Source organism: Sylvia atricapilla, chromosome 10, assembly GCF_009819655.1.
Source record: "Sylvia atricapilla isolate bSylAtr1 chromosome 10, bSylAtr1.pri, whole genome shotgun sequence".
Classification (NCBI taxonomy): Eukaryota; Metazoa; Chordata; class Aves; order Passeriformes; family Sylviidae; genus Sylvia; species Sylvia atricapilla.
Window position 1 is genome coordinate 13,530,880 of NC_089149.1, and position 26,734 is coordinate 13,557,613.

A 26,734-nucleotide genomic window follows, 5' to 3' on the forward strand; every position below is an offset into this window, starting at 1 on the left:
CCCAGCTGCCAAGGACTCCTTCCCTGCTGTTTTGGGAGAGGCGCCTCGGGAAAGGCGCTGTGCGCTGAGCTTTTCCGGCGTGCCCAGGGCCGGCTGGCGCTGCCCGCGGCCCGGGGCTGCGGTGGCGGCTCCGCGGGGCTCCGCCAGTGCGAGCCGAGCCGGGGAGCGTCCGAGCGGGGGAAAGTGGAACCGCGCGTCCGTCCGCACTTCTGGGGAGTGGAATTGGCGTGTATCCGCGCGCCCGGAGATGCGCAGATGCGGGGGTCTCGGCACGGGGCGGGCAGAGGCGCCCCCCGCCCTGGCCGGCGGCAGCGGGGGCGCGGCCGTGCCGGGGAAGGGCAGCGCCCGCAGGGGCGGGCCGCGCCGCGCCATTGGCCGCAGCCGCGGCTCCAGAGCGAAAGCCCGGCCCGGGTTGGCGGCGGCGGCCCGAGGGCGAAGCCATCGCCTTGGTAACCCCGGCGGAGCGCAGCGCCGGGGCCGCTGGCGGCCGAGGGAGCGCTCCCCGCTGGCGCCGGCGCCGCCGCGCTGGCTGGGGCGGCGCGGACACGGCGGGGCCGCTGCCCGGGCAGGCAGGCAGGTGGGTGTGGGGAGCCGGCCGTGGCCGGGCCGCGCTCCGGGCGGGCCGGGCCGGGCCGGCGGCACCCGCTCGGTGTCGGTGCGGCCGCGGCGGGGCTCCCCCGGCCTCCGGCTCGCCGCTGGCGGTGCGTCCCGGCCCGGGCTGCGCGGGAGCCGGGCACCGCTCCGCTTGCGACACCGCGGTTGCTCAACGGCGCGGGCGGCTCCGCGCCCTGCCCGCGCGGGGGAAGGCTTCGGCGGGACGCGGCCGTTTGGCGGCGGAAAGGGGCCCAGGGCTGGGCTGGGCTGGGCTGGGCTCGGTGCGGCGGGCGGGAGGGCGGCTTTGTGCGCGAACGCGCCGGGAACGGCCCCGCAACAAGTGCCCGGCGCCCCCGGTGCGGTCCGGTTCGGTCCACTGCGGTGCGGTGAGAGCCCGCTGTCCGCTCCCGCTGTCCGCTCCCGCCGCTCGGGGCTCGGCGGCGCCCGGGACCGGCCGGACGGTGGCCGCTCCCCCCGAGCGCTCCCGGACGAGCTTTGCGCTCTGCCTGGTGGGTTGTTTTCTGGTGTTTTCTTCTTTTCCTCAGCTGAGAACTGCCGGTGATTGCCCTGTGAATTTTAAGTGGCGTTTCTATTACTCGATACTCCCGGTTGTTTTCAGCTGGGTTTTCTGAGCGTTGTTTTTCCTCGGAACCGCAGGAATTTGTATGGCCAGCAGTATTTGGGCAGTGTTTGCAGGCAGCTGCTGTGCGCTGTGCAGGGCGGCGCACAGAGCGATGGCTTTGGCACTGCTGTCGCCGTGTCACCCAGCACACAGCCAGACTTGCACAGACCGGGAGCCCCTTCTGTGGGACGGGGAATAAATCTTCAGTACTCCCAAAGAGTTCCTGAAAGAGAGACGGGAATCTTTTATGCCAGACTCGCCGGTTTGTGTAGCTCCAACACATGTGTGCTTGGACTCGTGCTGGACACTTTCCAAAATCCAGAAAGCTGAGATTTTATTGGGGTGTAGAGAGTTGTTTGTTTGTTTTGATGTTTGTTTTTTTTCCCCGAACTTCATGCACTTACAGTCTTTTCTTGTCACTAGATATGCTGACAAGTTTTGTTCATCTGGAATTGACAAGTGTAACCATAACTGTAAATATTAGGTACTAAGTCCCTACTGCCATTATTCTGCTGCTATTGAACTTCTTTCAGGCTTAGGAGGTTCCTAACGCTGTAAATCCCAGTAACGTATAATTTCTGTTTTCAGGACTGTAGTTCAGAGTTTGAAGTGAGATAAATGCATGAAGGATGTCAGAGACATTTGATTGGCCTGTGTTTCGCAGTATTAACTAGAGACTCCAACAGCTGTATGCCTTCAAAGATTAATTAAAGGTGGAATAAAACTTTACAGCATGCTTGCTTTTAGGAAAATTGCATCTAAAGGAATATCCAATGTCCATGTGCTTGGCAAAGGGTTGTGGGGTCTGATGGAGTGCATTGAGTTGGCTGGGGAATCAATCACCTGGAAACTTGGATGTGGAAGCTTCCGTTAAGGACTACTGGTGGTTTCTGGGCTTCAGGAGTGTCATGCCAGCAAGCTGTGCTTTTCAGGGGAGTAGGGATCCAGGAAAGGATTACTGAATGAAAATTCTTTGGTGAGTGGTTTACTGGCCTTTTTGGAAAGGACATCAGGGATATTGGTAATGTCGGGAATGTTTTGACGTGTATTGCCTTGGGAACATGCTTGAGTGGGGTTTTTAGCACTGACTGAATATTTGGGGGAGTCTAGTTTTTTGGCTCTCTGTGTGGCTTTTTTTCTTTAAACAAAAGAGACCCTCCTCCATATGTGGTCTTAAAATATTTTTGTTGTTCATCTGTTTAAGTGTCTATTTTTCTTGAGTAAAAATCACTTCCGTTCAACCAGGTTTCACTTCCTTGGAATATCTGATGTCATGAATTCACTGGTTCTCCAATTGTCTGTGGACTTTTGGCAGAACTCCAAATTCTAGTGTAGGAAAGCCTTCTTAAAAAAATAAAAAAATCTTTCTTTGACTTTTTGATGTAGTGAAGAGAGGGCATATCCCCTTCCACTGCTCCTTTTCCTTTAAAGTGTGCATGTATCTGTTATATGCTCTATTTAACCCCAAAATCCAGTAAAAATCCAAGCTGTTAGAATGCTGTATAGACGAGGAGGGTGCAGAGGAAGGAATGTTGTTATTTAGAAGTTGTGTGCAAATGCAGGCTGGTGTTTTGGCTGTTTAGCTAGAAAGCTGCTGTTGTGTTTCAGGGACCAGGGCAGTCAAGCAGTTTAAGTGCTTTTTCACAGACCTAAAGATACACATGGAAGTGTTGCCCTTGGCTCTTTAAAGGTTGCCATCAGTTAAGTTACCTGAAAACAAATGCAGGGCTTTAGAATGTGGTTCTGTGTTTATCCAAAGGCCATGAGGCTACTTTGATTTAGCTGGACTTTCTGGATTTGCCGCTCTTGGGAGCAGCAGACCACTAAGATAGGAAGTTTGCCCCTTTTTCCAACTGGCAGTTTCTCTGGAAGCAGTCCAGGACAGAAAAATCTGAAATAAGCATCATTCACACAGTTGCATAGAAAAGCTCACTTGTTTGTTTTGGTGGGGATTTTTTTGTTCCCTTTTTTAGTGAATGTGTGTTTTCCCCAAACCAATGCTCTTGGGCTGACACACACACACTGTTACACACTATATCTCATGAGGACTTGGGGTCATGGAGGCCAGAAATTCAGTACTATTGCCTCAGTGCATTAAACAATTTGTTCTGTGGCAGTGCTGCCTGTCCTTCCAGTCCCTCACGTGTGAAAGTTTGAATGTGTTTTAGTTGGATAATTAAATCAGATCTAGGGGCAAAGACCATCTCATGTTAGAAATTCAACTTTTTTTTTTTTTTTTTTTAACTTATTTTAATAGTAGCTAGTAAGCAAAGTTTTGCTTTGGGTTGGTAAGGTGTGTACTTGCAATCCCGAATTAACAACATTTGAAACTTCCGAAATAATCACAATTTGAGGAACCTTCAAGGTGAAGGTTACATGGATCTGGATAAATGCCTGAAGTACTTTGTAAGCAACATCAACCAATCTGTGTTAGTCTATCAAATTTACATGGGTAAATCTTTTTATCTCAGCTTTTGGTGGAAAGAAATTCAGGAATGCGGTTTCATTTGCATACATTAGGAGCTACAGAGGAGGCCCTGGTGTGCAAATCCTTGTGGAGATGTAGGTACTAACATAATCGAATTTACATGCTGGCTTCAGAAGATTAAAGAGACAAAGAGCAGCGCCGAGGGGTCAAAACCAGCTTCCTTTGAGAAGTGGGACTGGCGCGGTTCTACTTCCCCACTGATAATTGGTGGGTGTGCACAAATAATTCACATAATTTGTGAAGATTTTGGCTTCTTTTAGGCAGCCAGAGTTTAATTTTAGCCCGCTGCAGGGCACAGGCTTTCAGAAGCTGGTTGTACACAAGCAGAGGATGCAGGCTGTCCTCACCTGCCTTTGCTACTTCCCTGCTTGGGCTTTTAGCCAAACCTCTTCCAGCCCATTAAAAAAGGAGAAGGGCAGTTGTATCAATTTCTTGCCTTAGGTGGTCTTGACTTTAGATTGTGAATTATTTGAGCTCGGGGGTAATTTTCTGCCTTTGGAGCTATATCTATGTATATAGAAGTATGTTTAGTATTTACTTTTAAAAGAGCATAAGAATTAGGAGTACTATAACTTCCTCCTGACACAAAATATGTACATATGCTACTCAAAGCTTATTTTTGGTGTTTTTTTCAATCTTGTTAAATAAATGTGCATTTTCATAAGTAGTGTTGCATTAAGTTTTTGCTATGAAATTGAATTATAGAGAGTGCTTTTCTGCTTCTACAATATCTTGCTTTTATTTGCAAAAGCAGTTACTCTGATTTTATAGAATAGCTTTGTGAATTCATCATAATAGCAGCATCAAAATATCTTAAAGGAGCTACATCAAAGGTATTGATGTCTAGTTTTATGCTTGTGTAGCTCAGCTTTATTCCAGTGTAAAGCTGAACAGTTTTACTTCCCATGTTAGGTTGACAAAGAATCTTCTAATACTTCGCTTCACTACTGGCTATAAAAATATGAGTTTTGTTCCTGTTTTCCAGAAACTGTGATGATTGGGAGTAAAGTCTGTGTTGGGAGTTTAATTTTTGTGCTGGTATGTGATGTTATGTTTTGTATTTGCACGAATTTGCTTGTAAGGGGAGGAGCAGTGGCAGCACTGTTATTTCTAATTTCTTTTTACGAGACCCAAATAATTAGTGTGTTCTCATTGCTGTCTTTTTGGGTTCACTTTTAGGGGCTACTGGGTTGATCCTATATTTCTTTCCACAATGCTCTTCTGGGTTTTCCCCCCCATATTGTATGCAAAACAGAAAGCAGAGGCATGAATTTGGAACTAATGGCCAGTTTGAAGTGATGTGAAGCCCATTAGAGGCTGGCACTGGGTGCTCTCACTTTAGATCATTCCTATCCTCTCCTTGCCCCCAGGCAACATGTATCCACTGTATTTTAATAGAACTGTGTGAGAGAATTGAGAGATGAATTGGAGGATGTAAGTTTGGAGCTGGCATCAGCTGGCAGAATGTGGGCACGAGCTCGTGTGGCTGGCAGAGGTAGATAAAGAGTTTTGTGAGAGTCATGTGAGGCTCTGTGGTCAGAGCTGTCTGTTCGTAAGAATCTGTGAAAACATTGCTGTGCTTTTAGTTTTATGGTACAGTGTTGCTGTGGGGTGTTCGTTAATTCTTGGTGTTTCTGAAAGTCCTTTTTGTGCCCAGAAGGTATCAGGGCAATTAAATAATTTAAAAAGAAGCGTCAGAAGAGGCAGATGTTTCTGGAAGCTGTTACGTGGACTGTGCAGTAGCTGGTGGTCTGTATCACTAACCTGACCTGTGAGAGGCTCAGTCCTGCTGACAATGGTTCTGTGACAGATTTAATGTCAAGAGTGCTTCTGTGCAGCTACAGAGTAGCAGAAGCAGTTTAAAAATCAGGGTAGGTAGGTTTGGAGAACACTACAAAATCTCTAGAAAATAGAATAACTGGTAACATTTTTTACTGCTTGAGGTTCTTATGGGAGCTAACAGTTGAGCAATACCTTTTTTATCTTTGGTAAATATTGTGCTTGAGAGACACGTTTTGATATTGTTGCATCATATTATTTTTTAACAAGAAAAGATAAGTTGATTTTGAAGATAATTGAAGATCAAAGATAATTGATTTTGAAATGTGCTGTTATTTTCAGTTAACAGTTTGGTATTTATGAGTATAGAATGTTCATGGCAGAAGAATATGGAGTCTTTGTGTTTTAAAAAACTGATTACATTTGTGTCACTACAAATAACAGCCAAAAAACCTGCTTTTGAGTCCTGCAGAAGGATGGTTTTCAGTCAGTGGTGTGAGCAATGCTATTTCGTGCTCCAGAAGACTGCAGGCTGGTCTGTGGTTTGTGTGTACAAACCATTGGTGCAGACACAGCTACCGGGGACACCCAGGTAAACAAAGGCCAGTGTTGCCAGCAAAAACTCCAAAAAGCTAAGTACAGAGCTGACCTGGTAGAAACAAGCACATAAAAGGTTATTTGAAAATTGGACTGGGCACTGAATCCCCTTTCTGCTTGGCTTTATGTCTCAGATGCCTTTTCTGGTTTTGAAGAGTTCTTTGGTCCTTTTACCTGTACTTTTTTTCACTTCATCTATCTTTCAGTATTCCTAGATTTTGTTGTTGTTGTTGTTGTTGTTTTTTGTTTTGTTTTGTTCTTTTGTTTTTGTTTTTGCAGTGTGGCACTAAGCTTATTTCTCTTGAGTTAGTCCTTCTCCCCAGATCCCCCATTCCTTCCCTCCCAACCCCCAAAGAATTTAGGTGTGTTAACCATACGTGACAATGTTATTCACTCTTTGCTGGTGCTGGGACATTTTTTGTATTTGGGGGTTTTGTGGGTTTGGTGTTGTTTTTTCTTTTTTCCCAGTTCCCTTTTTGACTTAAATAGGTGTTGCTGAGGAAGGCAAGGCCTTTGGGATTTTCAAACCACCACACGTATTCTGTGTTGGGGTTTCAAAAATCACATGGGATTGGAGTATTTATATTTCTGACTTCAGTGCTGAGCATCTTTCTTTGTTTCTGATGCAGGGAAAGAATTTCTGAATTTACTATTTGGTTATCTGTATGCCCTGCTAAGGTTGCAGTTCAAGACAGAAGATGTTTAAGGAGGATGGTCCAAGTCCTAACCAGGGCTCCTCTAAGCAAAGAAGAATTTGTGCTTGATGTAAAGACAGCAGCCAAAGAGGGACAGTGCATGTGTGTGTGCTGTCCTTATGGGCAGTGGCAGCATCAGAATGTCAGCAGACACAGTAGAGTGTTAGTCCTGTTATAATTAATGCTGATGGACAAGACTGAATCCCCCAAAACAAGTCCAGACCTAGTAGGAAGTAAAATTTGAACTGTAGAATACTAAAATGATTTGGGTGGGATGGTTAAAGATCACCCAGTTGCACTCCCCTGCCATGGGCAGGGACACCTTCCACTGTCCCAGGTTACTCCCAGCCCCATCCAGCCTGGCCTTGGGCACTGCCAGGGATGGGGCAGCCACAGCTGGCTTTACAATTTTACAGTTGTGTAGCTTTATAACAACCTGGAAGGAGCTTACAGCTCAGCTTTTTCCCCGAGTAATAAGATGAGAGGAAACTGCCTCAGCTGCACCAGGGGAGGTTTAGGTTGGATGTTAGGAAAAGTTTCTTTGCCAAAAGCATTATGTAGCATTAAAATGGGCTGCCCAGGGAAGTGGTGCACTCAGCACACATCACCTGGATGTATTTATAAGATGTGGCACTCAGAGCATGGTTTAGTGCTGGGCTTGGCAGCACTGGGCCAAAGGTTAAACTTGCTGTTAAGGGTCTTTTCCAACCTAAATGATTCTATGATTTTATTCTGTTTTATGCCAGGTTTAAGTGAAATTGAGGAATTGTGGATTGAGCCACAATAGCAGAAGGTGAAGAGTGCCTGTGTTCTTCTGCTGGAGTGTTTTAAATTATTTACGTGTAGTAATGACTGAGGTGTGTGTGTCTGTAGAGGAGCTGTCTTGTTTTTCTTTTCATGGGAGGAATCTGTGATGAATGCTGACTGGAAAGTGAGTAGTAGTTTCTGAACCCTCTGGAGTGAAGAAAAACATTAGTCTGGCAGATTGTCAGCAGCAAATGGTACATTAATTTTTGGCACAAAACTTGCTAGCAAGAACAAAGACTTTCCTTTCTGTTGTTAATAATAAAAATGGGGAGGGACTGGTTATCTGTGCTCAGTGGCTAGTATTGTTCTGCTTCTTTTTAGTAACCATGTAAGACAGATGCAATGCTTTTGACAAAAATCCTTTTATATTTCATTGAAAATAAAAAAATACTTTATAATGCACTAATAATCTGTCTCCGATTACATATCTAACTTTAAATATTTTTATTATGTTTATAAACTTTTACAAGCTGTGTGCAAACAATTGCAAGATTCTCCATGTGTTTGAAGATAGAGATATCGCTCTTCAGATGTGTATAATACTGAGAGTCTTCATGCTAGACCAGTTTTACTTCCCCAGCACTTCAGAGGTTCTTTTTTACATCTGCTACTAGTGGTACTCATGTAGGGGGATAATGTTTTTTTAATAAAAATGTTTATTTACACTTGAATTAGGTGATCTCTAGCTATGTTGAAAATTTTGGTAAGCTCAGAATAACGACCTAATTGTTTTTATCTGAGTAATAGTAACAACAGCAACATTTTGTTTACTGAATTGTTGCTTTAAGTGTTAGAATACCATTTTTTTCTGTACTCAGTGTCATTCTGCACAAATTAGAGTCCAGTTAACATAAATACATAACAATTGTTTGTTTGCATTCTGCAGTCTGTTTTGATAACTGGGAGCTTCTGTTTCCTCTGGGTGCTGTAAATAAATCTGGTGCATGAGGACTGGCAGTGAGAGGGAAGAGCAGAAACATTCTGCATGAAAGGGAAGGCTCTTCAGCAGAGTTCTTCCATCAAAGCAAGTTTGGCAAGAATGTGAGGATGTAACGTAAAAAACTGGAAGAATGTTAAGATCACGATCAAGTCTTTTGCTCACAATTTCTTGTAAAGAGTAGTCAATGGAGATCTGCAGCAGCTCTGTATCTTTCAAATGAATGCAAATACTGGGTGTTGTCCTCATTTCTGTCACTGCAAATATGCTGTAGTATAACTCACTTTATAGTCAACTTGCTGGGCACCGTAAAATGACAGGAGTCCTTATTTGTTTCTACGTTTTGAAAATAAAGAACTTCTCTCTGTGTATTATTTCCTGTACTCCATTTGGTTTAACTTAAAAGGCTCCAACATTAATTTACTTGGGTGAGAAATGCTGTGAGTAAAGCACTGGCTGGGGATTTGTCATAATTAGATTCCATTTCCAAGTGTGTCACAGGCACTGTGTGAGTTCAGAGACACTGGCTTATCCTGGTGTGTTTTTATCTGTGCATTGAAGGTGAGGCAGTTTTCTTTCTTGAGTGTCTTGAGTTCATGTCCTTGAAGGAATATACTGGATGTGGTGCTTGGGGCAGGGCTGAGTGATGGGCTTGTCAGTGCTGGGGGAACAGTCGGACTCCATCCTCTTAGAGGCCCTTTCCAGCCTTAATGATTCTGAGTTTCTCTGCTGCTTTAGGATAAATGCAAACGCTTAATTGAAAAATACTTTGTAGCAGCTATGGTAGTTGAAATCGATGACAAATAAGTTTTATGTGCTTTATATTAGCTTGGAGAAAAGGTAAGTGTGTTTTTAAGTGGCCCCATTTAAAAAAAGATCCATTTAAGTGACCACATATAATTGTTCCACCTGATGCACAGGCTTGCTTTGATGACTGTCGGTGGAAATGTTTTTGTCAAAAGAAAATATCCTTTATTGCATTTTAAAAAATAAAGAAGAAATTATTTTTACAAAGTAGGTAGAGGCAGGCAGTAGTGCAGCAGCTAAAGTATTTTTAAAGCATCATATCATAAGATTAAAAAGTTAGTCTTTAGTGTATTCTTGTCCTGGGAATAGAAATTTGAATGATTAACCCCTTTCTATTTATAGCTGTTTTCTCTGAGTTATTTCTGTTCCAGTTAACTTGTAGGTAAATTTTATGGGAAGGCAGAGCAATTCTTGCCTTGGTCTACCTCTGCAGCTCATCATTTTAGTATCCTCAAGTTCCTTTCTTTTTAACATGAATTTCACAAACCACGGCCGAATTTTCAGATTTCTTTGTAATTTGATAACTTGCAACTTTCGTTGTGGGCAGCTACAGGATTTATAGAGGCCTTCAGCATTTGGTGGCTCCTTTTGTCTCTCCATCACTACTTAGCACGTTTAAAATCCTGGTATATCACTGCTTAGAGGTGAATTCCTGGGGTCATTGCCTCAGGAGGATGAGAGATGCAGGCTCTGTGCTGTGCTGATAAAGCTTGAAAGAACCAGACCGATATATACCAATTTCTGTGAAAATTTTCCACTCTCCTGATGCCCTAAGTTGCTTCTTCATGGTTGATTTAACTGGGACTTGTTGGCCAGGAAAGTAGCACGCTACTCCTTGGGTGGTTTTTAGCTCTGTTTGTTCAGTAATAAAGGGTTTCTACCACGTAATGACAATTTTCTTGAAAAAGAGGTAGTGGTTAGACCCTTAATACAAGAAGGGTTCCTCAGAAATGGCAGCATTCCTGAAACCTTTGGCTCAGGCATCTACATTTTGCTGATTAACAGACCAGTTAAGCTCAGAAAAGATTTATTGGGGTGTGGTGGCAAATGAAATGGTTTGTTGTTAAACTTTCTGTTGTTCTGTGATGTCATTTTTTGCTTGCAAAGTACTGGTGAGAAGTGAAATAGGATTTTAGAGGGGCTTTGCTTTCTTTGTCACTTATCTTGGGAGAAGTTTTGAAAGGAGTTTAGGGAAATATTTTTTGAGCTTTTTCTTGGAAAATCACTCTTCTGCTGTCAAGTATGGTGTTGAGAAATTTCTGTCTTGGTCAAGCAATCATTGTTTGTGTGAAAACTGAAAAATCTTTGCTTTCAGTTGCAAGGGTCACTTTTTTGGTGTCTGATTTTGTCATATTTTAATAATTGCTTTCTTAAATATAGATACTGCTGCTGCTGCAGCTCCTCTGTGCGCCCAGGTTTACATCCCTTGTGTCCCACTGCTCCTGCAGTTTGGAGCTGGCAACAGGCTGGCGTGCAGAATGCAATGAAGGTGTCAGAAGCTCTGGGCAAAGAAGGAGCTCGTGTTCATTTGTCAGGGAGAGGGTGAGGTTTGGATGCCTGTTGCCAGAAAGTGGTGTAAATACTGGTGTCATGACTGAGTGACAGCAGGAGGACAAATCCACAGGCTGTGATGTACCTGCTGCCTCTCCTCCATCCTTGCACACCTTGCATCTGGGACTGTCAGAGAGTGTCATCTCCTGGGGCTCCAGAAGATGACTCCAGAAGATGCTCAGGCTCTGCCTCTCACAACGGGGAAGGGGATTTCTCTCTGCAGGGCTCCTGACACCACAAAACACTTGTGCCTCTCTCAGGGATGAACCTGTGGAGCAGGTGAATGGACTGAAACCTTTCGTTACCAAAGAAAACGCTGTGTAGTCTGAATTATTGAGCTGAGGCTCACAGAAGGGTTTGGGCTGGTCAGTTTGTTCTTACAGCAGGTATTCTGCAATTTTAGGTGCTATGTCCAAAGGCAGTGTAAAATCTGTGAATACTATTCAAATCTGACTTTTGGATCCCAGTTCAGATTTAAACTGTTGGTTTGACAACTGCAGGATTGTCTTTTGTGTTTGGTTTTTTTTGTGGGGTGTTTTTGGTTTTGTTGGGTTTAGGGTTTTGTTTGTTTGTTTTTGAAACCAAGCATTCTCTTGCTTCTAGCCTGGGATTAAGCCAAATTTGGAGTTCTTAAATTATGTAGAAATATAAATTGTCATGCAGAAATTATGCTTCATATTTTAATTTTTTTTTTCTATGAGGCCTCACTACCTGAAAGAGGAGGGAGTGGGGGGAGCAAGAGCAGATTAAAAATACACACTTTTATTGTCTAAAAGAGCTTAATAGATTTGCTTTTGAGTGTTGGATATAGCTGGAGGTAAATTGCATTTATTAGATGCATGTATTTTTCCTTCTTCCGCACAGGACCTATTCTTAGTCATTACTTCTAGCTTCAGATTGTATTTACTGTATACATGTTGTTAGTGATGGAATGCTGTTATTTGGTAATATTTGGAATCAAACAGCAAGTTGAATTGCAGAATTATATCTGTAAAATACACTTAGGTATTTCTGTGTTGGTTCAGTGTCTTGCAGTCCACTCTTGGCAGTTTATTTTAATCATAAAGAACAAAGCCTTTCAAGTGATACCTCGAGCAGGGTGGGCAGTACTTCACAAAATGGCTCATAATAATTAATTGCTGAAAAATTGTTCAGTCTTGCTTTTTAACTCTGTGTTCTCATTTATATAAATTCAAATATGAGCACAACAAAAAGCAGAATTTGAGAACTAAGTAGAAGTAAATTTGCATAGTTTCACCGTATTAGGCTTTTCACAGAATGTAATTGGGAAGTGAGACATGGAGACATGAAAAGTAGTGAAGAAAATAGACTACACAGGTCACAACAAACAAATCACAAGTAGTGCTACTAGTACCATTTCAAGTAACTCAGTAATTGTGATGGGATCTTCACAGAAACAGGATGAAGACTCAATTTCTCTGTTTAAAGTGCAGGTAAATATTTATTCATGCAGTAATTTTTGGGTGGAACCAGTTGAGGTTTTTCAGTGTTTTTGTATCTGTGACACACTAGTGAGTAGAGAATGCATCAGCAGCTCAGGTGTTCCTGAATTGGAGGAAATGCTTCATCAGTCTTTGTGCACCTTGGGCCTGTCAGAGTTTAAGGCAATCAGAGAGAAATCATGAAAAAGGACATAGTAAACTTTATGATGGCTGAAAATGTCTCATTAAATAAATACAAGATTTCTTCATTAAAAGTGATGGTGTGGGGGTAATTTTGTTCGAGAGCAAGACATGTTCTGCACAGTATTAACTCTAGATTTAGGAGCTGTTGAAAAGACAGAAGTGTGGGATGTAATTGTGTTGTGATAGAAGACCAAAGAGACAGGTACAGGGATTGCTGTGCTGCTGGCAATTAATGCCCCTGCCCTTGTCCCTGAGACTTCTGTCCTCAAATACTGCTTTAGACATAATGAAAGTCTATGCAGGATCGCATATTCTGTTATTGCCTGCAGCCTGTTTTAGGATGTGGAAAGCTGAATTTGGGCTGCAGTGATGGCAGACAGGCTGGTTGGGGCTTCGTTCTCCTGCAGACATCTCTGTAGGAGTCACAAGGGATGGGTTGGGTTTGTTTGCACCTGCCTGAAGTGCTCAGTGGGGAGGCTGGCCCAGCTCCAGCCTTTGGGCTCACACCTCATGTGTAGGTGAGCATTTCTTGTACATGTAGGTGAGCATTTCTGGGAAGAGGAGCACTGCTCTGTGACCACGGCTTCCAGTTCTTCCCTGCTGTCAGCCAAAGGCCAAAGTGAACCAGAGTGAGGAAAGCTGCGAGACTGGTGTGGAGATGAAAGGCATCTGTGGGCCCTGGGAGGAGTTCCATCTTCAGATGGAGGGGTCTGTTCAGTCTGAGCCCTTCAGGTCTTTGGCCCCAGCCCTGGAGCTGCTGGGCCACTTGGGTGATCCCCTGTGCTGGATCTGAACTCCAGCTGGGTGATCCCCTGTGCCCTGGGCTGGATCCGAACTGGAAATGAGCTGGAAAATGCTGCTCACTTGACTCTGTGTTTGTGGAGCAGTATAAAGCAAATCTAAGCTCTTGTTTGTGAGTCATCTGCAGTCATAAAAGCACTGCTGTTTTGATAAAACCCTCACACTCAGCCTTGAACTTTGTGCTTTTTGAACCGTAGAGTACCAGACAGAGCACATCCTCCAGCCCGAGCCTCTCCTGGGTGTTTTCTTACTCTGCACTGGTCATTAGCAGTGACCAGCCCTGGCAGGCAGCCCTGGTGCTGAGGGCACTGCAGGCTGTCCCTCAGCACAGCCTTTGGCAGTGTCCATCCGAGCACACTGCCCTCAGGGCAGGGCATCACTGGCTGCCTGGCAGAGCCGAGAGGAGAAGTTGCTGTCTGGCAGCCTCTTTTTGTTAAGCTTCCTTACCTGTGATGTGTTCCCCTTCTGCTTTGCCCACAGGCCTTTCTTCTGAAGGTGACAGAGCAGGGGGAAACCAATTGAGATGTTCTGGGGGAATAAAAATGAATTATTTTTGTTTAAGTTTCTGTTTGTGGATCCTGAATAGTGCAGGTGATTTCTTCCCACCTGGAACTATCTGTTCCTTGGTGCTTTAATGAAAGGCCTTCATTTTCCAGTGCCGGGAAGTGCCAACAATCTTTTGCTCTGAGGTTTGATTTTATTGTAAGGGAAGTTTATTTGCCTGCCGAGCCCAAGCAGATGGGGTTCTAAGATACAGTTAGTAGGAGGGTTACTGGGTTATACTGGGTTACCCTCATCAGGGAGGATACATCACTGGGAAGCAGGGACACACCTCCCCTCCTCTCAGATAAATTCTAATGCCACTGACTGACACTCTGTTCAAGAATCACTATATTTAAAATGAAGACTTGGTGAAAACTTGTTTGATCTTTTTGATATTGTCTTGTACAGTTCTAAACTGAACGGGAACTCAACAGCATGTGTAACCAAGAAAAGGAATGATTCACTGTAGAGTGTATTAGTCTGTGCTTGTGTGAGTATAAACGTGTTTTAAGCGAGGCTCTTGGGGCTGGAGGGGATCTCACAGAGCTGAGGCAGTGCTCTGGGAAGAGTGAACAAGGCTTCCTCCCACTGGGATTCACTGCGGTGGGACACAGGCTCCTGCCCTCAGTCACCCACTGGATAAAGGTAATTATGTTATTGAGCTCTTCTTGGTTAACACACAACTGAGTCTAGCTTCAAATCGTGTTTTTACTGTTATCTGTTTAACTTAAAGGATAATACTGGAAAATGGTAAGTGGTCTCTGTTTTGCCCACCTTCAGGGATAAGAAAGAATATAAACTGACTTACAGTTCTGACCTAGATGTCTGTTTTGGACTTATTTGGTGTTCTGCAATTTCTATCTCTGCCTTTTTTTTTTTTTTTTTTTTTTTTTTTTTTTTTTTTTTTTTGTTGGGTTTTCTTGGTTTTTTTGTTGTTGTTTTTTTCTCTTTTTTTTGTGGCTGATCTTGTGCAATGGGAACTTGCAGCTCTATGCCTGTTTAGTTTTGGTTAAAAGATTTTGTATGAGATAGGTAGGTTTTGCATTTCAGAGAAGCCTGAGGCTTTTTAAGGGATACTAGTGGTTTCTGACCAAGCACTAGCACCTGGGAAAGTAGAACAGAAAGAAGGCGGCTGTCCTGTGTGTAACTGGGCTGTCCACGGTGAGTCAAGTATTTTGTCTCCTCATGTTACTGCAGAATTAAGTGCCACCTTTAAAAGGTGGACAAAACTGGTGTGTGCTGCTGGAGAGACTCTGGGCACTGCATTGTGAGGAGAGTGCTTGTCTGTCTGCATCTGCTGGCACACCAACACTGGGAAATGTATCAGAAATACTTCTTTCAGATCTAGGCTTTAACCTGCGTTTTCAGCCTGTGCACTCAGGTGTGCAGAGGGTAGAAGCTGGAAGTTGCTGTCATTTAGGCAGATGTGCATTGCTGAGAGCTTCTCTTTTGCTCACTCTTTTAGTTCCTGGATTTGAGTTTTGATTGCTTAATTACAGATTGCTTAATTACAATTCAATTGCAGTGAATGTTCTTGAAGGATTTTGTGCCTGTTATTGTTGCAACTTAAGACTGAGGAAGACTGAGTTGCTTTAGATGTTTCAGTATTCTTTTAAGTTGCAGATATTTGGTGTATTTACTGGTGCTTTATACTTTTTTTTTTTTTTTGTCTTTGACTTGGTAAAATGGTGAGTTTCTTCATTGCTACAGCAGCTAATTCAGTTTGATATTCACTTGTCCAATCTTCAGCACTACTGAGAGCATTAAATGCTCAACACAGCTTTGAGGTGACCAAGGCTGTGAACCGAAAGCTCTAAAATGCCCCAGCTTTGTTCTTCTCTGTGTATTGCTGTCCTAAATATCTGCTAGTGCTCTGCTGATGTCTGCCTCAGTACTTTCTTCCAGAGTAAGGGGTTTAATTACAGAGAAGATACCCAAGAAACTGCTATATTTTGTCATTCAAACCACTCAGAGTTCCTTATCCTGAGGTAAACCTGGAGCATCCTCTCCAATAAATGGGTTTTTTTGGGTACTCTGGAAGAATTGACAGAGCAGCAGCCTGCTCTGCTCTAGAAATTGTTATAGAGCAGAAGACAATAGGACCACAATTAGCCCAGTAACTTCTGTGTGGCATCTTCCAATGGACGATTTTTCTTCTTTTTTTTCTATTCTTTTATTTCTATTTTCTATTTCATTCTATTCTGTTCTAAATAGTGGCCTATTTCCTTGGCTTGTAGTTGCTTAGCTCGAACATTATGCTACACAGGAGTTTTAGGCAAAGGTTTCTTGTGGCTCTTTCCCCATTCTTTCCTTGTGATATGATTTTTTTTGGTCATACATATTCGTAAGTGTTTCTTTGGACATAGAGGAGTGTAGGTGGAGAACTGTAAAAACTTTTGCTGTATTGTCACAGGCATTTTGATTGCCATCACTTTTACGATTGCTGAATTGCCTCGTAAGATTGTTAGTGTTTTAGAAAAAATGAGTTACAATTTACATAAAATTAGTATCTATGTAATGCGGCTGTAATTAAAGGATTCAGGAAAATTATTATTTTGCCAAATGCAATTTCTCATGCAGAAGTTGCAAGCTGGAATGGAAAAGGATTTCTGTTGGGTCCCTGGTGTGTACTGTCAGAAGAATTCGTAGGGGTGTGGGTCGAAGGTGGTTTGGTGGCCTGTTTTTGGCTGAGTTCACACACAACAGCCCCAGAAGAGAGACACTGTTTCTAATGTCCAGCTGCCAGTTCTGTTTTTCCCAGGTTCCTCTCATCATCATTAGAGAGTCCAGTTTGTGCTCCTTGGAGTCTTTCTGATCTTTATGCAGTTCCCTAAGATGCTGCTGGCATGTTTCTTACGTAGCTGGAGTTCTCAGTGGTGGCTTGTGGTTGGGAAAAGGCCAAAAAGCAGAGTTTGTAGCCTGTCTGCTGGGTGTAACCAGCCTTTGGGAAATTCTCCCCTCGTGGTGTGGAGGTGGAAAGTGTCCTGGCTGCCCGTGGTGTGATCTGCAGCCCGCTGATACCACCTCTGTTAACCCTGCTCTGAAAAGCGGGGAAGGTTGGCTGGTCAGGAAGACAAGGCTGCACTTCCTCATCCTCTAATGAAGGCTTTGTTTCTCATGCTTGAGTACAGCAATGGGTGCTTGGTTTGTGTGCTTCAGTTGACCCCCACGGCTGGTTGTGGAGGACCAGCCTGTTGTCACTGTGATGTCTGAGCTGCAGAGATACCAAGAGGGGAAACGGGACAGGGAGCTGGCGTGAGCACAGGAGCTGTGACAGGAGCTAGCCACAATGCACTGGTTTGTTTAAGCTGTACAATTTATAGAGCCTGGGTAATTTCTGGGCACCCACCATCTGATTTGTCATCATGTGTCCAGTTAGCCATTGACCTCTAGAAGTTTGGGATATCCAACTTCTAGTCAAAGAGCATCCTGCTCCTGCCACGGGCTATGGTTCAGTCACACACTGTGCCCCTTGTTTGGGGGGCCACAGGTCATGCAGGATTTCTTCCTTGGATGGAAGTTCTGTTGTCATGCCTATTAGCTGTAGTAGGATGCATTTCACACCCCCCCCCAAGGTCCTCCCTGCTGGCCAGTAGCTTTTGGTTCAGATTTTTCTGATTCCACAAGAGCAGGAATATTGACGTGACTTTAAAACATGAATTCCAGGCTGGTAGTTCAGCCTTGGTTCTGTGACATTCACATTGTTGCTTTCTCCTTGCAATTTCCAAATCATGTAGTACTGAGTACTGTCTTCATTTTTCTCTAGGCTTTTTTTTGGGTTGGTTTCTTTTTTTTTTTTTTTTTTCTTTTGTGTGCTTCCTGCTGCAGGCTCCTAGACATCCATTTTGAGGAGTTTCAGGACTAGCTCATGCCTCTGTATATTAATCAAACAAGTCAATGTATGTGGATTGGCTTCTTGCACACCAGGTGAAAACCCATTTTGGGACAACACCCTTATGCACCAAAAGGTTGTGGATGGAGCAGTAACTTAACTTTTTTTAGGCTTAAGTACGTGAGGTAAGTATTTATCCCTCGAAGGCACTGGAGAGGTTTCAGAGGGCTCTTTCCATGTCCATTGGCAGAGAAATTCTGCTCTGAGTGGCACAGGGCAGTGCCAGCCCTGCCTTCCTCCTGGTCACTGTCCTGTGCTCAGTTCTCACGAGCACAGGGGGCTCTGCGTGGTGTGCTTTAGAAAACTAATTGTTGATGGGAAGTGCAGTGTGTTTACATGTCTTGTGCTTTGTGGCTTGGCCTACAAACCTAGAGATAGCATCAGTGCAAACTGATCGAAGTGCTCTGTGCTCAGTGGGGATTGGAGAGCTTCTGCTCTGCTTCTCTTTATGGAGAACTCCATTTGCAGGGTCGAGCTGAGAGGAGGAGGTCTTGGCTCCAGGGAGATGTTTTGCCCTGTACATCTGCAGAGTATTGGCTGGTCAGAGACCTTCTGAGGCTTTCACACCCTGAACTGTGAATAGGAATATGGGATCACTTGTGTCGTCAACTCGCCTTCTACATAGAACTACAGATGATATTACACTGTTAAAAAAACCCAAAACCACCCAATTCCCCCCAAAGCAGCAAAAAAACTCCACCAAAATCGGCAGCCCAGAGGATAAAGAGAAAATGTACTTAAGATAATGAAGATGACTCTGCTTCCCTTTTTATTGGCTTTAACTGTGGTGGGCATCTTGCTGGTTTGATTCAAATTGTGTACAAAACCTTGAATATATTTGTAGCAGCTAAGAATGCTTTTGAGTAATTAATGAACATTAGACTTATTAGAAAAAAATGGCATATTCAAATTATTACTTCCTTTCTTTCTTTTCTGGTAGCAGAGTGTTTGTGGATTTGACATTAATTAAATTGTTAGATTAATCACATTGTGTAATGAGAATGTAGTACTATAGTATTTGAAGGCAGTCAAAAGTAGTGTGATTATTTAGGTATTTCTGCACAGAAAGTTGGTGCAGCTTTTAAACCAAGTACAAATTCCTGATTTTCTCATTTGGTCAATTGCATTATGTTGTGTTTTGCTTTTTTTTAGATCACATTGAGGTCATCTCGTGGAATCTTTTGAAAAAACAAGAGTAATAGGAAGAAAATGTTTAATAAAAGTATCTTCGCTACACAGTCAAACTGAAACAGGAAAGGTTCATTGGAGTAAGTATCACAGGGCTGGGGCTTTTTGGGGTTGTTTTCTGTTATCTTTTGCTTGTAAAGTCAGCATGGTTGCTAGGCTTTTATTGTATTTAACTTTGCTATAGTTATATTAAAAATATCAATGGGTGACTGTACTCATTTCAGTTGATTAGCTGGTAATGGATTCATGGATTTTCACTGAGCCATCTTCCCTCTTGGAAGAAGTTGTGGCTTGTGAAATTGAGATGGGTTTTGGGTCTTCCTCTTGGCTGCTGTGTATGCTGGCTATGGTTTTGAGCAGGGAATTGTCTGGTGTAGATGTGATTACATATAAGCCTCTATTTGCTGGAAAAAGTTAAAGCACTGCTTGTATTTTCCATGGAATTTGAAAATATGCTTTTTTTTTTTGTCTGTAACTCTCCAGCCATGGCTCTTCTGAGTGACTTAAATGTTTTTGTTGTCACTATTAGAGTTCTGTCATTCATCAAACTTGCTTAGATTTTCAGTTTATGAATGTCAGATACATCTTTCTTTCACTGTTTGTAGTTCACTTCCAGCTTTTTGCATTCTGTGCTGACACGTGTGTCTCATTTCTGATAAAAGAGGCCTCTCCACCTGAGGCAGGGACCGTGGATTGCACTTTTTGCTACCAGATAAATAGATATTTATATCCTGATATAGTGTAGAAAAAACTGCCTGTGTGTGATGCATTTTAGTCATGCTATGTGATTGTGTGAAGGTAATTCTGCAGGAGTCACTGAATGTCTGGTTGGGAATGAAAAAGATCTGACCATTAGAACTGAAAGGGGTGAGAAGTCATTTTAGTTTAGAAGAAGTATATTTTGGCATGTTGCTTTATTGCCAAGAGGAAATGACTCCTCTTAGCTTCTTCTTTAAACACGGATGTAGAGGGTGTAATGATTTGGGTAGAAAAATGCCTGTGGAACATAATTAGGTAAGAAAAGCTTTTCATTCTTAATGTTTTAAACAAAGTGCTTCTAACTGGCAGAATAACATGTTTGGGTTGATTGATTTCCTGCCTTAAAAATTATAAAATTTTCAGTTCAGTGTAGATTTAAAGAAGTTAATGTGTGTTAGTTCCCTTTCTCTAAGTACTTGAAAGAAATGCTACAATTTTTAGTCAGCACATTTAAATTTGCATCACTTCCTGGTCTTGGCCAAATGTCAAGTGATTGGTAAATACTCATGTACAACATTCTTGTGGCACCTGATTCTGAATTCTGACCCCTGAAGCTTTCAGGAGCTGTGTTATGTGGAGTTATTTGTCTGTTACTGCCTTATTAAATTACACAATAAAAATACAGGCATCTGTTCTCAATGGCCCAGTACAAACCAACCAACCAAACTATTTGCTTGCTGCACACTTGGTTTGAAGACTTCATTCTTGACTCTAGTATTCAAGTTTCATAAACAGATAAAAAATAAAGTTGCCACTGAGCTCCCCAAACAAATAAAATAAAGAATGTCCACTGGAGACAGCTTTAGTCGTTTTAAATCGTTGTATTTAGGTTTATGCCACACAAAAAACTTGCTCAGGTGTTCCATAGTCAGCAAACTTGTGTTTCTTCCCTTCCCCTGATTCTTTTATTAAGAGACTCAGAGAATTCCATTGTAACAATTTAAAATTCATTCCATTGTAACAATTTAAAATTCATTCCATTGTAACAATTTAAAATTTATTCCATTTTTTCCCTTTTTGGAAAATGTTTTGCAACCTGTTTGGTTTTTTGTTTTTAATTGGACATTTGTGTGCACTTGTGTGTTTTTGGACCATTACAAGGTATTTCACAATTGGAATTTTTAAATTCAAGTACTAAGAGCATTAAAATAAACTCTGAGAAGCATCTCTATTCACAGTGAAGAAGCCAGGTGGAGTTCTTGTGAAGTCTTGGAAGCAGATGCAGAATCTCTCAGCAGGGGAAACATAACCCCAGGAGCAGTCAGGCTCTGCTGAAGGGATGCTGAAGGCTCCAAGAGTTGCTGCATTTCTGGGATGCTGTGGAGTCTCCATCCATGGAGACTTGCAGAATTATGTGTGCAGACTCCTAAGCAACATTCTTTAACTTCAGTGTTGGAGCTGACCTTGGGACCAGCTGCCTCCCAGAGGTCCCTTTCAGGCTAAATAGTCTGTAATTCCTACATAATCTTATATATTTTTGGTCCTTGTGATGAATGCCCAGAGCTACTTTTGGCTTTATTACCCTCAGCTTCATGGCAAAAGGTTTTTTTAGGATTGTGTTTTCTTCCAAATGGCATTGTATTTCAACTTGTCTTTGTAAATAAGTTTCATGAAAAGGTGTGTAAAATACAGGTAAATATTTGCATTAGAACTGTTGGATTTCTGTCAATGTTTGGTCAGTCCTTGACCAGTCCTGTCCGTGTAATAAATGTCCTCTGAATCTGTGTGATGGGGGCATTGGAGCTGGTGTGGGGAGAAAAATAACTGCAAAAATCCAGACCAGACTATGTAAGAAATAGACCCCATCAGCAAGAATGCCTGGCCTGATGAAGCATGTAAAATCTATATTTTTTTCTATTAAAGGCATATCCATGGCATGTCTGTATGAGACCTGAGCACAGCCTGCTTGTGTGTTTTGGTCTGTGTGCCCTCCTTGTCAGTGAAAGTTTCACTCCTCACTGAGATTCAACTGGTTTTAATTATTTCACTGCTTCACCACCCTCTGTAGATCCATACAGTCTGTCTGCTGGAGAATAATCCCCTTTCCTAGAGGTTTTGATCAAAACACCAGAAATAATTAGAAGGTGAATCTTTTAGTCCCTGTGCAAAGAGGTATCTACTTATAGGAAAACCTCAGTTTCTGTTTTTAACTTTTTTTATAGTAGAATGTAATCTAGATGTAACATCTTAATAGTCAGCTGCTGATGAGATTTGATGGTCTAGGTCCATTTGTACAATTCCAGAGGAGAGGAAATATTAACTATTTATATATTTAAATGTCTTATAAGTGGAATGTTTCCTTTGTGTTTACAGTGGAATAAAAAATTATTTCGAGTGGTAGAACAGGCAAGGAAATCCCTGAGAACAGAACTAATCCTGTTTTATTACTTCGTACTTTTGTTATCAGCTTGTTAAACAAGAATTGTGGCTGATTTTTAGCAATGGGAGGACAGGGCCCCTACAGTTCACTTAGTACAATAAATCAATAAAAACACAGATTATTAATGCGTCTTTTCAGGTTCATGACAGAGCCATTGCACAGCAGTTCTAATAACAGCTTGGGCTGTTAGAAAGCCATGCCTTTAGGCTGTAGTTTTGCCTGCAGTTTTTGCAATGATCTGAAGAGCTAAGTGGCCAGGCAGCCCTGAGGCTGCTGTCACTGTGCCACTCCTGTGGCTTCCCTGTGCTGGGGCAGCCTGATGGGAACTCCTGCCTCGCCTGGCTTCCAGGGACACCTTCACTGTGCTCCTTCTCCTCCTTCCCCACTCAGTCTGAGTGGCCAGGCCTCCTGCTTCCCTTGTGCCTCCTCCATTCACCTGTTCTCTGCAGCTTGGTTTTGTTTGTGTGTTTAAAATACCGGAGTGAGTGTGCCATCATTGCAGTGTTTAGTCTATTCCTGGGGCTCAATATATCCTAACATTTCATGCTGGCCTTCTGATGCCCTTTGGTTTCTGCCTTTTTTTTTTTTTTTCATAACTGCCCTGGAATACCTTCAATTAAAGATCTATCTCGAGTTTCATTTCCAGGTTGGGAAAAAGGCAACACTCCCTCTAGTTGATGAAGTATCAACAGTGCTGTGCAGGGTCCTGTAACAGGAGTTATCTGGGTTGTGAAATTGCCAGATCTTTTCCCAAATCTTCAGTGTTGCCCTTCTGTCCTGGAGCTGGCTGTACAAATGCATTGGGCCCATTCTGCCTGCTGCTATGGAAAAGTTTCCAAAATATCTAAGAGAGCTGTTTAGAAATGCTTCCAAATGTGATTCTACCAGATGTTTTCTCACAGCCCAGTTGATACAGAATACTGAATAACTGGCCTGGGCTTTTTTCCTTTGAGCTTTTCTCCTTTTTCTCTCCCTGACTCTGTTGGTCAAGGTGTCAAATGAACTGTTACTCATGTGACAGTGCTTTTCTAATCTCCTGTTTTCTTTCATTCCTTTATATTCCTTCTTTCTCAGCCATGCAGAACTGCATTCCAGCCATCTGAAAGGGACTGTTTCCTCATGGTGTTTCCAGCTTTAGTCTGATCCAGTGACTGGATGCTTCTAAAGGCAATTTCACACAGCAGTATGGGAATGTGAAAGTTTTTCTTCTCCCTGCAACTCACTTTACTTGCACAATTCAAAAGGATGGCCTGAAACTCTTTATTTGTATTTTAGTGTATCTATGCAGTGATTTCAAGGTAGAGCAGAGGATGGCTGTGAATTAGCTGTGAGAAGATGGTGTGGTATAGTTTTGTGTTCCAGAATTACATGAATTGTCATGCCTGTGAATTGTTGGAAGTCTTATCAGAAGCCTGGGATTTAAGTTTTATTCACTTGTTCAGTTCATCATGGATATTCTTCAGAGGGAGCAGCAGCTGTGTACTTGCCTGGGTATAAAGTAAAAGGAAATAAGATTTTCCCTCTATCCTCACTCTTCAAGCCAAGTTCTTCTGAATCTGGAATACCATTTTAGTGGTGGTATTCTCTATATGTATATTTGTTTTCCAGGAAAAAATTCTGAAGATAATCTCATTCACAGATAGTTCTTAAAACTATACTTCCATTGAATTGTAGAATAATTTTCATAAAAAGGGATGACTAGAGGTAATCTAACCTAACCATCTGTTCAAATGAAGTAACTTAAAATGAAATTAAATTTTAATTTGTAACCAGTTACCATGTCTGCATTTTTTTCATATCTCTGAGTCCTGTGTAAGTCAAGTGCAAATTCAGGTGCTCAGCATTTCTTGAAAACTGGGCCACTTCTGTTTAGAGGCATAAAATCTGAATAGAAACTGCATTCATTGTGGGTTTAAAATCCTGACTTCAGTTTTTAAAACTTGGTGCATAATGTGGTGGGTGCACCAGAGGAACAAAGCTACAGGAGATGAACAGACAAAATAATCAGATCTGGGATAAGAGACCCTAATGAAAGTATCTTTGGGGAAAATTAGCTGTATTTCATGAAGAGAATGAGAGAATCTAGACTTGGTGGCTGAGAGACCACTCTTGGTACCAGTGTGAGCAGTTCCTGAGGGAAGGAGGCCTTTGAAAAAGGCCTTTCGTGTTTTCTATACATAGATATTTTTAGAAAACTAAATGGTGATATTTTTATTCTGAATTCTGGAGGAACCCTGACTAAATGGACATCTAATTTTCCATTCCATAGGGCCAGCTCATGTGGCAGTTGAACTAAACTGCTGGGAAATATTTATAGTATCACATGATCTTTAAAAATAACTTTCCAGTCTACTTTGTAGATGTCTTGAATTCTTAAAATCTTTGCTGTTGTAGATAGATACCCATGACATTCGTGGAGTGTAAAGATCTTTGCTTTGCTGATTTAGGCATTTGTATTTATTGTCAAGTTGATTGTATTTTATTTTTAGATTTGGAAGAAGTTTTGATGGAAATTCACCTGTGCAGCTGTAGAAGGCCAGAACCCACTCAAGGTTGGGTTCACTCTTTAGGGCTAAATGAGAATTCCCATGGCATGGTTTGCAGTAGCACACAGATCATATTTGAGTTACCACTGCTTGGGGTTCTGGTTTAAAAGGGTCATTATTGGTGCTATCAGACCAGGGAGAGGAGAACAGAAAACACAGTTCTTAATAGCTCATGCACTGTTGGAACAGGTGGTGCTTGCTCCTGTCACATTAAACCTTTGACCCAAATCTCAGCTGCAATTCACTCTCTACAACTCCCTGAAAGGTGGCTGTGCTCAGATGGGGCTGGGCTCTTTCTCCAGGCAGCACTGACAAGAAGAGGACACAGCCTAGAGCTGTGCCAAGGGAAATTTAGGTTGGATGTCAGGAGAAAGTTTTTACAGAAAGAGTGATAAAGTGCTGGGCCATGGAGGACTGGAGCTGTTTTTTCCTGGGGTTCTCCACTGTGTGCCCCTGGAGGACTGGAGCTGTTTGTTCCCAGGGTGGGTTCTCCATCATGTGCCTGCTGCGGGATGGGAGGGGAAAAGCTGAACACTGCTCAGGCTGGGGGCTGCCCTCAGCCTGGGGGGACAGGATGGGAGCAGTGAGGAGATGGAACAGCAGTGAGGAGGTGGAATGGAATGGGAGCGGTGCAGGCATGGAACTGGACTGATGAGATGGAACTGATGAGGGGATGGGACTGGAGCAATGAGATGGAGCAGGGCTGATGAGGGGATGGGACTGGAGCAATGAGATGAAGCAGGGCTGATGAGGGGAGTGGAATGGGAACAGTGACATGGAACAGGAGTGATGAGGGAAGGGACTAATGAGGAGCTATAACAGGACTGATGAGGGCAGAGGGTGGGGCTGGTGCCCAAAGTGCCCCGTCACAGCCTGTGGCAGACCTGGGCAGCTCTTGGACACTGCCCTGGGCTGTGGAACAGCTCCCAGGAATTTGGTACAGCCTGAGGAGCAGAAGAGGATGTAGTTCTGCAGAGCTGTGAGCTGGCCCTGATAGAATGCATGGATTTGTCTATAATGTCTTCAGATGAAATCAGACTTTTTCAGTTTTTTAGAAACTTTTTTTCTAAAGGCCTTCTGAATTTCATAGGACCTAAATCTTCCTGCATATTCAGACTCCTTTTCCATTTTTCTATTAGGTTCTTTTCCCTTGCTTCTTCTCAAATATTTCATTTATAGCTTGCTCATCTTTTTATAGTACTAGATGTTTACGTGGTTAGACAAATGATTACAATGATAGTATTGTGTAAGTGCTTAGTGTTTCTCCTACTTAGACTACGTGATGTGTTGCTGGTGTTTCCTAGAAAATGATTGTGGTCAGATTGTCATCTTGTCTGTTCCGGACAGTAAGATACTGTTTAAACACTCTTCTTGTGTGTCTGGATGGGGTGGCCCTTTTCCCCACTGCAAGACTTCTGGGTGTTTTTAGCCCCTTGACTGCCACATGACAGAGCAAGCAGTAGATAAAGAGCTGTATTGATCACAGTGATGATTGTCTTGGATGTGGTGCTCAACAGTTGTAACAACTTATTACATAAAGCAAAAATCTGGATAAGCAGAGTGCCCTTAGTTTTTGCATATCCAAAACAAGTTGGCTTCTGATATTTGTCCTTTTTGTAAATATTCATCGGTTTAGTGAAAAAGGAAGAGTAAATCCAGATTTATATTTAACTCGAAGAGCTCTAGATATTTGTGTGCCCCTAAATTGCACCTGTGTTTAGAAGAGGTGGTGTAAAAGAAAATACTTCTTAAGCAAAATTACTTTTTAACATATAAATGATCCTCTACTCCAACATTTTGCCATGTGTTTGGGATGATGGCATACTGATTTCATTCTGAGAGGACTGACCACGTTTTTGGAGTAGGTGACATCATTTCAGATCTAAGATAGCTCATCTAAAGACTTTTCCAAAGAAAAGGTGCTTGGTGTCAGGAGAATAAATGCTGTGAGAGATAACAGGACATTAAAATTTTTCTCTGACACTGCATTATATGTGCATTTATAATTACCACCTTCTTTGCTGTTACTTTTTCTTGTGTTTTATTAGTATTCTTCTGGATTCTATTTCAAGATAAAACATTGAACATTGCATTGGATTTTA

General features: G+C 42.6%; 1 protein-coding gene across 2 annotated transcripts in view; it reads left to right on the forward strand.

Annotated features, from left to right (window-relative positions):
* Positions 1-26,734, forward strand: part of PIK3CB (phosphatidylinositol-4,5-bisphosphate 3-kinase catalytic subunit beta) — an 87,202-nt gene that overhangs the window by 19,183 nt on the left and 41,285 nt on the right. For both annotated transcript variants that reach the window (XM_066326003.1, XM_066326002.1), the window contains one exon: positions 18,912-19,027. The gene's annotated coding sequence lies outside the window, so the exon portion shown is untranslated. The remainder of the gene's footprint in view (positions 1-18,911; positions 19,028-26,734) is intronic.